Source organism: Pseudophryne corroboree, unplaced genomic scaffold, assembly GCF_028390025.1.
Source record: "Pseudophryne corroboree isolate aPseCor3 unplaced genomic scaffold, aPseCor3.hap2 scaffold_1112, whole genome shotgun sequence".
In the NCBI taxonomy this organism is placed as follows: domain Eukaryota; kingdom Metazoa; phylum Chordata; class Amphibia; order Anura; family Myobatrachidae; genus Pseudophryne; species Pseudophryne corroboree.
Window position 1 is genome coordinate 99,548 of NW_026967738.1, and position 13,535 is coordinate 113,082.

At 38.2% G+C, this 13,535-nt stretch overlaps 2 non-coding genes across 2 annotated transcripts; both read right to left on the reverse strand.

The window, feature by feature from the left end:
• Positions 1–10,398: 10,398 nt before the first annotated feature.
• On the reverse strand, positions 10,399–10,562 carry LOC134989543 (U1 spliceosomal RNA). Its single transcript, XR_010194680.1, has one exon. It is a non-coding gene; the product is annotated as a U1 spliceosomal RNA (small nuclear RNA).
• A 151-nt stretch (positions 10,563–10,713) lies between these two features.
• LOC134989645 (U1 spliceosomal RNA) lies at positions 10,714–10,877 on the reverse strand. Its single transcript, XR_010194761.1, has one exon. It is a non-coding gene; the product is annotated as a U1 spliceosomal RNA (small nuclear RNA).
• Positions 10,878–13,535: the final 2,658 nt, after the last annotated feature.

Here is a 13,535-nt window from a genome sequence, read left to right on the forward strand (position 1 = left end):
GGGCTTTGTATGAAAGAATAAATGGTTTACCACATAACTCAGAAAAGGAACTGATTACAGTAGGGAAGGGAAAGATTTGATTCAAGCAACTTAAACACAGACACCATATACACTTTAAGTCATTACACAAATGGTAATATAACTAAATCTGAGATTAATACTATGTTGCTTAGTAATAGAAATCAACTTATGCAGACAATATTTAAGTCCCAGATAACATTGGTGTCACTGCAGGGAGTCTCTATGTGCACGTTGGGGCCCGGTTATGTTGTTACATAGTTATATGCAGCTATTGTCTCCTTTAGCTGTGAACAAAATATTGTAGCTCTGTGTAGTAAAGATGATTGTTTAAAACAAACTGGAGCTGCTTCCCATGTAAATCGCTGCATAGGTATAGTAAATATAGGATAATGTCCTTTGCAGTGGAGTAGGTTTCAGTATAAATATGGATTTATCTCACCCAGTCAATAGATGTTTCTGAGGCAGTTTCCCCTCAGATGTAGGCCAGTCAGCATTGGTATAAAGGCTTTATACTCTCCTGTCTCTGACACTTGCTGTGCACTCTCTTGGCTGAGAGTGTCATGGCGTTCTTACTTGTTAATTGCTGCACTTCCACTGCTGTATTTTGCACTACTGCTTACTCTCTCATGCAATTTTCAGCTTATTTGTCTCCCCTCTCTCAGCTGCTCATCTCTGCGTAATGGCGTCGCCAGCTCTTTCCTCACCATGGCTCCAACTGACTTCTCAAACTGCTGTTCAATTTTCTTTTAAATAAACTTTATTTAAAATGGCACAGGCAACTACACTGTTGTCAAAAATGTCCTTGTTGTTATGGGATATCACACGTGCCCCCCCCCCCAAAACATGCGTGTCCTCACGCATTTTGGTTTTATCCCTATATAAACTTCTCACTATATCCAGTCACATTCATTAGTGAACACAGATTATGTCTGAAACATTAACATTTATCAACATTTTTAACATCAGTATCTGATAGGTATAATTCCTTTTGTGCTATAGTACATTAACACATGCTCCTGGAGCAATCGGTTGAAATCTGGACAGTATATGGTCTTGAAAAGTTTGTCTAGGAAACCTCAACCCCCCTGCCATGGATGAGTATTGAACTCTTTCTAAACTGTCTTTGGGACATGCTGTACAAAACTGCAGCTGACTATGGTGGTTTTCTGTTTTGCAAGCCCTAGTCTTCTTGCCTCCTTGTCGGTGACAAACCACCTTAGTCTGCTGTAAATACATTTTATGAGCCTCTTCCATTCCATCTTGGGATTCAGTATCACAGCTGGTTTGGGACAATGGATTCTGGAGAGAAAGAGGCAGCAAGGTTCTTCTTACAGAACAGGTTGGACAGTTTCGGCACCATCTCTTGATGTCTTCCCTCATTTCAACCCAAAAGAACTTTTTCCAGATGCTTGTTTCCATCCTTTTGCACCCAGGGTGACCTGACTTGTCGTGATATTCTTCAAGCACATAACAAGCACTTTGTCTTGGAATTACAAGTTGACTGATCCTATAATGAGTATTAGGATCCACACTACATCGAACCAACTGTCCTTTCTCTTCAAACAGCCTTTCTCGCTGTCTCAACAACTTCAGGAGTTCTGGCGAGGATTCTTGCCTTTGTCGCTTGGTCAGGTATTTCCCAATCTTCAGTAAGGCTTTGAGGTGTCTTATCATCTGACTTTTATCTTGCAGGTGGTCAAAACTGGTTCCTTGAATAGGTTGCTCACAGTTTCTAGAACTGGATGCTATATTATTCATGCCTAACATTGAAGCATTCTTTCGGATAATCTGGACACTGGAGATGGGCATTTCTATCATTATTTGGCTAGCCTTATTTTTTTCATGTTCCTCTCTTACAGATAATTCTGTTATCATTCTTCCCTTTTGTTTGGCTATCCCAGGTTGAAGGCCTTGTTTCTCCTGGAGCTTGTCAGTTTGAAACTCTCCTTGGAGTGCTGCTACGAGCTCCTCACAGCAGTTCCGCAACACATTCATGCCCACTATCACTGGAGGCAATCCATCATCTTGGGCAGTGGTGATGATGAAGCCTTGCTGTGGTAGCACTGTTCGTCCGATTTGAATTTCAGCTTCCCAGTATCCTTTGCAAGGGATGCAGTGCCCATTGCTTGCAATCGGGTTTATCAATGTGGAAGTTGACGGAAACATCTGTTCCTCAGTCCAATGCTGCTCAAACTGTGTTGCTTGTATTGTGGTCACTTGTGATCCAGTGTCTAAGAGAGCGGGCATTGAGACTCCATTGATGCAAACTTGAACCACCGGGCATTGGCTAACATAACGGGTTAACCACATGAATTTGGAGTTTAAATGATCTGGCTGCTCAAATTCTCTCTTAATTTGTCCGCTTCCTTCACAGCTTTGAAAAATGGGTCGCCTTTGGGAGGCAAAGTGGCTGGAAAAAAGTGTCTCCCTGTTTCTATGTAGGTCCCATTGGGAACTGTTCAGTGGTCTCCTCTCCTGGCACCATTCCATTTCTTCATGGAGCAGTGCCTGCTGTCTCTTCAGAATCTGCAGGTCTCTGCGCATCTCTGTCACACCACGTGTCAGTTCAGCCAGCAGACTTCGTAACTCACTAGAAGAGTCAAATATGCATGTCTTTGAACATGGCACTGTCACTCCTTTTACTGTAGGTGGGTAAGTAGCTCCTTTAAAACTTGACTCCTGGGCATCAGAATTCTCTTGATACCGTGGCATCTCTGGAATAGACTCTTGTGGAACAGCCCCTGAAGTAAGACTGGAGCCTAGAACTTTAATCGCAGCCTCTTTAAAATCCAGGAATGTGCTTCCAGGCTTCTGCAATCTCAATAGTCGCAGCTGAGTTTTTACAAATTCGCCCCTTGCAACTTCAGTGAACTGGTCCAATAACATTTTCTCTTTGTCATGCACTTCCTCAGGGTCTGCTTGCTGAACATCTCTGAGTGCTTCCTGAAAGCTGAGGGCATAGCCCCGTAGTGACTCTCCTGGTTGTTGCTTTCGAGCAAAGAAGTGCATTTTAAGTTCTGACACTGTCCTTGTGTCAAATGTGGTAGCAAGCCTGTTGAGGATCTGGTCCACAGTCTTCTTCTCTTCAGTAGGCCAGGAAGTAACCTCTCTAAGTGCAAGCCCTTTCAACTGTCCCATCAAGATCTCCACCTTTTGCTGCTCTTTCAGCGGGTACAGACGAAACAAAGACTGCAGTAGTATCCTCATCAGTTTATTTTTGTCAATTACCATTTTAATAATCGGGTAAAGAAAATTAAGTGGATTTTTGAAAGAAAACAATACTGTCAATATACTATTAAAACAAATTAAAATGGTAAAAGTTATTGTACTTTAAGTAAAAATAAAAGAGCAAAAATATCAATCCCAGTTTTGGATTACTTTAATTAACAAAAAAAAATGCATATAGCAGAGGATAGTTTCAATCTGCCTACCTCTGGGCTATGGACCCAGCATGCTTCCATTACAGTACTCTGCTGCACATGTAATTGCAAGAGATCCTGAAGCACTCACTCATCATGGGAAAGTACCAATGTGTTTCTTCATTGGTTGATGGAAGAAACATCTTACAAAAACTCTCCAGATTATTGACTATTTAAAGTTTTTCTTGGAAACGTTCTAGATGAATGCTTATCAGCCTTTGTCAGTATGTACTTTTGCAAAGTGTCGCTGTGGCGCAATCAGTTAGTGTGTAAGGCTATTAACCAAAAGGTTGGTGGTTCAATCCCACCCAGGGACGTAATTGACCTTGTTATCAGATTTTGGTGATCTTTAAGTAGACAAGTCAAAATTTCAAAAACCCCTCTTATGGTGTAGGGTACCTGGCCTTCTCTGATGTAATCAGAGTTAGATTTGATTCAGTGATTTTATAAAAACAGCTAGGAAGCACAATTTAGCAGTGGTTTGCAGAGAAAAAGAAATATGCTGGCAAAAAAATCCAATTGAGTGATTAAACAGCTCTTCATTTTCTGGCTTTACTTTTATGCTAACAAATTTGTTCTCTGAAAAGTGTCCACAAAGCCAAATATCTGATTAACATCTTTGTAGGGATGGTTTTTCACCTATTACTAAATTAAACTTGCTTCATTGGAAAGGCAGCAAGATGCATCCTCATTTCAATATCTACTGAAATAATACAGGTTGACACCAGGAAACATTAACGCCACTGCATCCTTGCTGCTTTCTCATGTGGAAGTCTGTTTAATGTGAAAACAAGGTGATATCTAATTAGCACACAGGTAAGGAATTAAGAAAATCTTTATTTAAGGGTGAAGATGTTTCTCACAAAATCGTTGCCCCAATGCATCATTGAAATTCAAGCTGGAAAGATGATTTTAATATATCACTTGTACATTTTGTATTGCTCTTCTGGTGACAATGTAGTTTGTTTTTGTCAATTACCATTTTAATAATAGGGTAAAGAAAATTAAGTGGATTTTTGAAAGAAAACAATACTGTCAATATACTATTAAAACAAATTAAAATGGTAAAAGTTATTGTACTTTAAGTAAAAATAAAAGCTAAAATATCAATCCCAGTTTTGGATTACTTTAATGAACAAAAAAAAATGCATATAGCAAAGGATAGTTTCAATCTGCCTACCTCTGGGTTATGGACCCAGCATGCTTCCATTACAGTACTCTGCTGCACATGTAAGTGCAAGAGATCCTGAAGCACTCACTCATCATGCGAAAGTACCAATGTGTTTCTTCATTGGTTGCTGGAAGAAACATCTTACAAAAACTCTCCAGATTATTGACTTTTTAAAGTTTTTCTAGGAAACGTTCTAGATGAATGCTTATTAGTCTTTGTCAGTATTTACTTTTTGCAAAGTGTCTCTGTGGCGCAATCGGTTAGTGTGTTCAGCTATTAATCAAAAGGTTGGTGGTTCAATCCCACCCAGGGACGTGATTGACCTTGTGATCAGATTTTGGTGATATTTAAGTAGACAAGTCAAAATTGCAAACCCCCTCTTATGGTGTAGGGTACCTGGCCTTCTCTGATGTAATCAGAGTTAGATTTGATTCAGTGATTTTATAAAAACAGCTAGGAAGCACAATTTAGCAGTGGGTTGCTGAGAAAAAGAAATATGCTGGCAAAAAAATCCAATTGAGTGATTAAACAGCTCTTCATTTTCTGGCTTTATTTTTATGCTAACAAATTTGTTCTCTGAAAAGTGTCCACAAAGCCAAGTTTCTGATTAACACCTTTGTAGGGATGGTTTTTCACCTATTACTAAATTAAACTTGCTTCATTGGAAAGGCAGCAAGATGCATCCTCATTTGAATATCTACTGAAATAATACAGGTTGACACCAGGAAACATTAACGCCACTGCATCCTTGCTGCTTTCTCATGTGGAAGTCTGTTTAATGTGAAAACAAGGTGATATCTAATTAGCACACAGGTAAGGAATTAAGAAAATCTTTATTTAAGGGTGAAGATGTTTCTCACAAAATCGTTGCCCCAATGCATCATTGAAATTCAAGCTGGAAAGATGATTTTAATATATCACTTGTACATTTTGTATTGCTCTTCTGGTGACAATGTAGTTTGTTTTTGTCAATTACCATTTTAATAATCGGGTAAAGAAAATTAAGTGGATTTTTGAAAGAAAACAATACTGTCAATATACTATTAAAACAAATGAAAATGGTAAAAGTTATTGTACTTTAAGTAAAAATAAAAGAGCAAAAATATCAATCCCAGTTTTGGATTACTTTAATTAACAAAAAAAAACGCATATAGCAGAGGATAGTTTCAATCTGCCTACCTCTGGGCTATGGACCCAGCATGCTTCCATTACAGTACTCTGCTGCACATGTAATTGCAAGAGATCCTGAAGTACTCACTCATCATGGGAAAGTACCAATGTGTTTCTTCATTGGTTGATGGAAGAAACATCTTACAAAAACTCTCCAGATTATTGACTATTTAAAGTTTTTCTAGGAAACGTTCTAGATGAATGCTTATTAGCCTTTGTCAGTATGTACTTTTGCAAAGTGTCGCTGTGGCGCAATCAGTTAGTGTGTACGGCTATTAACCAAAAGGTTGGTGGTTCAATCCCACCCAGGGATGTAATTGACCTTGTTATCAGATTTTGGTGATCTTTAAGTAGACAAGTCAAAATTTCAAAAACCCCTGTTATGGTGTAGGGTACCTGGCCTTCTCTGATGTAATCAGAGTTAGATTTGATTCAGTGATTTTATAAAAACAGCTAGGAAGCACAATTTAGCAGCGGTTTGCAGAGAAAAAGAAATATGCTGGCAAAAAAATCCAATTGAGTGATTAAACAGCTCTTCATTTTCTGGCTTTATTTTTATGCTAACAAATTTGTTCTCTGAAAAGTGTCCACAAAGCCAAGTATCTGATTAACATCTTTGTAGGGATGGTTTTTCACCTATTGCTAAATTAAACTTGCTTTATTGGAAAGGCAGCAAGATGCATCCTCATTTCAATATCTACGGAAATAATACAGGTTGACACCAGGAAACATTAACGCCACTGCATCCTTGCTGCTTTCTCATGTGGAAGTCTGTTTAATGTGAAAACAAGGTGATATCTAATTAGCACACAGGTAAGGAATTAAGAAAATCTTTATTTAAGGGTGAAGATGTTTCTCACAAAATCGTTGCCCCAATGCATCATTGAAATTCAAGCTGGAAAGATGATTTTAATATATCACTTGTACATTTTGTATTGCTCTTCTGGTGACAATGTAGTTTGTTTTTGTCAATTACCATTTTAATAATAGGGTAAAGAAAATTAAGTGGATTTTTGAAAGAAAACAATACTGTCAATATACTATTAAAACAAATTAAAATGGTAAAAGTTATTGTACTTTAAGTAAAAATAAAAGAGCAAAAATATCAATCCCAGTTTTGGATTACTTTAATTAACAAAAAAAAAAATGCATATAGCAGAGGATAGTTTCAATCTGCCTACCTCTGGGTTAAGGGGCCCAGCATGCTTCCATTGCAGTACTCTGCTGCACATGTAAGTGCAAGAGATTCTGAAGCACTCACTCATCATGGGAAAGTACCAATGTGTTTCTTCATTGGTTGATGGAAGAAACATCTTACAAAAACTCTCCAGATTATTGACTTTTTAAAGTTTTCTAGGAAACGTTCTAGATGAATGCTTATTAGCCTTTGTCAGTATGTACTTTTGCAAAGTGTCTCTGTGGTGCAATCGGTTAGTGTGTTTGGTTATTAACCAAAGGGTTGGTGGTTCAATCCCACCCAGGGATGTTATTGACCTTGTCATCAGATTTTGGTGATCTTTAAGTAGACAAGTCAAAATTTCAAACCCCCTCTTATGGTGTAGGGTACCTGGCCTACTCTGATGTAATCAGAGTTAGATTTGATTAAGTGATTTTATCAAAAAACAGCTAGGAAGCACAATTTAGCAGTGGTTTGCAGAGAAAATGAAATATGCTGGCAGAAAAATCCAATTGAGTGATTAAACAGCTCTTCATTTTCTGGCTTTATTTTTATGCTAACTAATTTATTCTCTGAAAAGTGTCCACAAAGCCAAGTATCGGATTAACATCTTTGTAGGGATGGTTTTTCACCTATTACTAAATTAAACTTGCTTCATTGGAAAGGCAGCAAGATGCATCCTCATTTCAATATCTACTGAAATAATACAGGTTGACACCAGGAAACATTAACGCCACTGCATCCTTGCTGCTTTCTCATGTGGAAGTCTGTTTAATGTGAAAACAAGGTGATATCTAATTAGCACACAGGTAAGGAATTAAGAAAATCTTTATTTAAGGGTAAGATGTTTCTCACAAAATCGTTGCCCCAATGCATCATTGAAATTCAAGCTGGAAAGATGATTTTAATATATCACTTGTACATTTTGTATTGCTCTTCTGGTGACAATGTAGTTTGTTTTTGTCAATTACCATTTTAATAATCGGGTAAAGAAAATTAAGTGGATTTTTGAAAGAAAACAATACTGTCTATATACTATTAAAACAAATTAAAAAGGTAAAAGTTATTGTACTTTAAGTAAAATAAAAAGAGCAAAAATATCAATCCCAGTTTTGGATTACTTTAATTAACAAAAAAAAAATGCATATAGCAGAGGATAATTTCAATCTGCCTACCTCTGGGTTATGGACCCAGCATGCTTCCATTACAGTACTCTGCTGCACATGTAAGTGCAAGAGATCCTGAAGCACTCACTCATCATGGGAAAGTACCAATGTGTTTCTTCATTGGTTGATGGAAGAAACATCTTACAAAAACTCTCCAGATTATTGACTATTTAAAGTTTTTCTAGGAAACGTTCTAGATGAATGCTTATTAGCCTTTGTCAGTATGTACTTTCACAAAGTGTCGCTGTAGCGCAATCAGTTAGTGTGTACGGCTATTAACCAAAAAGTTGGTGGTTCAATCCCACCCAGGGACGTAATTGACCTTGTGATCAGATTTTGGTGATATTTAAGTAGACAAGTCAAAATTTCAAACCCTCTCTTATGGTGTAGGGTACCTGGCCTACTCTGATGTAATCAGTTAGATTTGATTAAGTGATTTTATAAAAAAAACAGCTAGGAAGCACAATTTAGCAGTGGTTTGCAGAGAAAAAGAAATATGCTGGCAGAAAAATCCAATTGAGTGATTAAACAGCTCTTCATTTTCTGGCTTTATTTTTATGCTAACAAATTTGTTCTCTGAAAAGAGTCCACAAAGCCAAGTATCTGATTAACACCTTTGTAGGGATGGTTTTTCACCTATTACTAAATTAAACATGCTTCATTGGAAAGGCAGCAAGATGCATCCTCATTTCAATATCTACTGAAATAATACAGGTTGACACCAGGAAACATTAACGCCACTGCATCCTTGCTGCTTTCTCATGTGGAAGTCTGTTTAATGTGAAAACAAGGTGATATCTAATTAGCACACAGGTAAGGAATTAAGAAAATCTTTATTTAAGGGTGAAGAGGTTTCTCACAAAATCGTTGCCCCAATGCATCATTGAAATTCAAGCTGGAAAGATGATTTTAATATATCACTTGTACATTTTGTATTGCTCTTCTGGTGACAATGTAGTTTGTTTTTGTCAATTACCATTTGAATAATAGGGTAAAGAAAATTAAGTGGATTTTTGAAAGAAAACAATACTGTCAATATACTATTAAAACAAATTAAAATAATAAAAGTTATTGTACTTTAAGTAAAAATAAAAGAGCAAAAATATCAATCCCAGTTTTGGATTACTTTAATTAACAAAAAAAAAATGCATATAGCAGAGGATAGTTTCAATCTGCCTACCTCTGGGTTATGGGCCCAGCATGCTTCCATTGCAGTACTCTGCTGCACATGTAAGTGCAAGAGATCCTGAAGCACTCACTCATCATGGGAAAGTACCAATGTGTTTCTTCATTGGTTGATGGAAGAAACATCTTACAAAAACTCTCCAGATTATTGACTTTTTAAAGTTTTTCTAGGAAACGTTCTAGATGAATGCTTATTAGCCTTTGTCAGTATATACTTTTGCAATGTGTCTCTGTGGCGCAATCAGTTAGCGTGTTCGGTTATTAACCAAAAGGTTGGTGGTTCAATCCTACCCAGGGACGTAATTTACCTTGTTATCAGATTTTGGTGATCTTTAAGTAGACAAGTCAAAATTTCAAACCCCCTCTTATGGTGTAGGGTACCTGGCCTTCTCTGATGTAATCAGAGTTAGATTTGATTAAGTGATTTTATAAAAGAACAGCTAGGAAGCACAACTTAGCAGTGGGTTGCAGAGAAAAAGAAATACGCTTGCAGAAAAATCCAATTGAGTGATTAAACAGCTCTTCATTTTCTGGCTTTATTTTTATGCTAACAAATTTGTTCTCTGAAAAGTGTCCACAAAGCCAAGTATCTGATTAACACCTTTGTAGGGATGGTTTTTCACCTATTACTAAATTAAACTTGCTTCATTGGAAAGGCAGCAAGTGATGTCATCCAAGCAGTGGGTCAAAGTTGGCTTCATCCCTCGTCTGCTTATGAAAAGAGAAAAGGGATATGCAGGGCATGGCGGCCTTTTGCGACGCTTGGATGACCCCTAGTTCGCAATAAACACCCCCACCCTCCTTCGGTGTGGGGCTCATGTTGGCCATGCCCCAGCCCCTAAAGCATTCAAGCTGATTTCTTGCAGCAGCTGGGTACTGTAATAGCTCCAGAGCTGATCTGTAAGGCAAGTAAAAGGGTGTGGGCCCTGCAGCACTACCTGTAGTTTGCATTGTGCATTGGAAGGCACAAAGTAAGCAGACGGGAGGAGAAGTCAGGATAGTGCACAAGGTTATAGAAGGGATGGGCTCAAGAAAAGAGAAGTGGAAACAGACAGCATACTAGGCTGGAGAGAGACCTGAGACAAAGAGATCTGAATTATACGAGAGCCGTCCAGGGGAAACACAAATTATGCAGTCAAGTTTCCCACATTTGGGGAAATCGCAAGGGGCAGCACACCCAGAGTGCAATGGGTGAGCCTTGCCCTGGGAGAAGCACCTTCATGATCATAGTATCTCACCTGGCAGGTTAGTAGGAGTTGGGCTAGAGCTGGGGAGGGTCGCTGCTCGGGCACTACCTTTCAAGTGAAGGAGATCCAACTGAGGCAGCACAAGGGAACTCTCAAAAGAAGAACAAGGCTAGAGGAAGATCTGAGACAAAGAAATCTGACTTTTACCAGAGCTGACCAGAGGAAAGCACAAACACAGTCCACCACTACCACAAATAATGCAGTCGAGTTTCCCACATTTGGGGAAATCACAGGGGTCAGCATACCCAGAATGCAATGAATGAACCTCACCCTGGGAGAACAATCTTCATGACAATAGTATCTCCTATGCAAAATAAGTATGATTTGGGATAGATGATACTGGATGTGTACACAACCGCCCACACACCAACCTTGTGTGGACAGAAGTATACACTCTCCGGCGCCAGTACCCGCTGGATCAAGGAGATTTTAGACAATGGCGGAGACTGCTGCTCCTGATACAGGGATAATTGCAATCCCTATATTGAACAAAAAAACACAAAAACTACCCACACAGGTGTGACCCTCTGTAGGAAATCAGTAGCGCTGTCCCCACCATTTATCGGAGATAATCAATAAATAATTAAAAAATGGCTAATTACTATTAAATTTTAAAACATATAAATCATATTTTATTAACATATATTGCTGCAGCAAAATTGACATACATAAAAATGCATATTGTGTATAGTGGATGCCTTTAATGTAAATGCTCCACATACACAAATGTATATACTTAATTACGTTTATTCTCTGAGGCTTGGATTTTAATAAGCTGACTTCAAAATGTCCACATAGATTAATGATAGACCAATGAGCTCGGCATTTACGGACACTGCTTGCATGAGTATGTCCTTAATTAATTAATGTCCCGAAAAAGATGTGTGCACACATATATCACTTTGAATGGATAGTTACCATGGGCGATAAGTTTTTCATTCACCTCTTTAGAACAGTCTGTTTAGGACCGTCCCAATTGGAAAGACTCCCTCTGCTGGTGCTTGTCCATTTACTGCAGAATATCTGGAGACAATATCCACAGGAATCCGTCCACAGTGCTCCGGCTCCCTCTGCTGGTGGCTAACCGCAATTGCAGGTGGACTGGCTGTTTTGTCGTAGCCAGAAGCCGGTGATCGTGTAAAACAAGCAGGAGGTGATAGTCACTGCCAGTAGGTCCTTCGAAAATGCGTTTCTCCGCCTTCCCAGTGCGTTCAGCGGCTTCCTCAGTTCGAATGACCATCATCCCAATGAACACTTTATATAGCCCCACTTATTTGAAATTCCCGCGGCCATTCGCGCATGCGCACTCAAACGTGCGTTCCAAGCCTCAGTCTCATTACAAACTTTAAATAGACTCCAGCGGCCATTTTAGCTGGTTAAAACACACGATCCAAGCCTCATTATCACACCCGGAAGTTGCATCCATCGTTCTTATTAACAATATCAGAATCAAGCCTCGTTTTAAAACATAATTATCTACAACTTCATATTCAATTATACTGAACTCTAATGCAATTTGCTCAACAAGATTACGTCACTTAGTTTAATCATAATTAATTTATCATGATTACAAGTAATCCATGTCTTATTTGACAACATCAGTACAAATATGACCGTATTTAAGAACAATATTAATACTAGTCAACACATCCTATTTTATTAGCACAGGTGATAAATATATTAAATATACTGCTCAACAGTATCATTACTCGGAAATAAAAGGGGACTAATTTTGATTATAATTTGTACTTTATAATTTATAATTTAGATCCCCACACGCCATCTTGTGGTTCAAATACATAATTACACCCCTTCGTATTGTTATACATAATCCTGTTATCTCCATCTCCTTAATCCAGCATCATAAGGAACCATATCCTATCCCACCCCCCCATATATTATATGTCAAGAATGATATTTATAAAAATCAAATATTTATATTATAAATATTAAACATTTGAACTTAGATTTTATTTAACTCAACCGTATCATTCAGACCCTGCGGGATCAAGGTTTTTAGGCTAAAGATCCAGAAAGCCTCTTTCTTACATAACCTTTTATACCTATCACCTCCTCTACTGGTTACCGCCACTTGTTCAATTGCCATGATTTGTAGATTATCACTTTTCCCTCCATTGCATTCCAAAATATGGCGGTATAGGTAGGTGTTTCCTACTTTTTTATCTATCTGTCTTTTATGCTCCATGAACCTAACGTGAAGTGCCCGAGTGGTGTGCCCCACGTACTGTGCTCCACAACCACACTGTAAGACGTAGATAACATACATGGATCTACAATTCAGAAAACTTTTTATATTGAATTTCTCTCCCGATACAGATGAGACAAATTGTGTGGTTTTCTTTTTTGTGTGTTTGCATGTTGTACAGTTTAGTCTACCACACTTATGGAACCCTAATGGCGGTTTGGGTATCCATGTATCTATTTGTCCCCCTTGGGCATCTGGAGCCATGGATTTTTCCCCAGGTCTCCTAAAAAAACTTGGAGCTAGTGCGGACTTCAGACTATCTGACTTCCGAAATATTACCTGTTCACTAAGGACTACATTGGAGTTCAACATCTCATCCAACTTGAGAATAGAAAAGTTCTTCTTAATTATCCTCTTGATCTTGTATGCACTAGTATTATACTTAGTTACAAACATTGTTGTCCTATCCGTCATTTTGTTATTTTTCTTTCTAGTATTTTTGCTGGTGGTATCCAATAAATGGTCTCTTTCCATATTTTCCACCTCCTTCCAAGCCTGGTCAAGAACAGATATTGGATACCCCTGCGTAAGAAACGCCCCATAGAGAGATTCCATTTGTTCTCTTGCTCCTTCTTTGGTGGAACAATTCCTTTTTATCCGAAGGAACTGGCCCTTCGGTATATTATCCTTCCATCGTTGTAAATGACTACTTTTGTAATGTAAATATCGGTTTTGATCTACCTCCTTAACAAAAGTATTTGTTATAATGATGT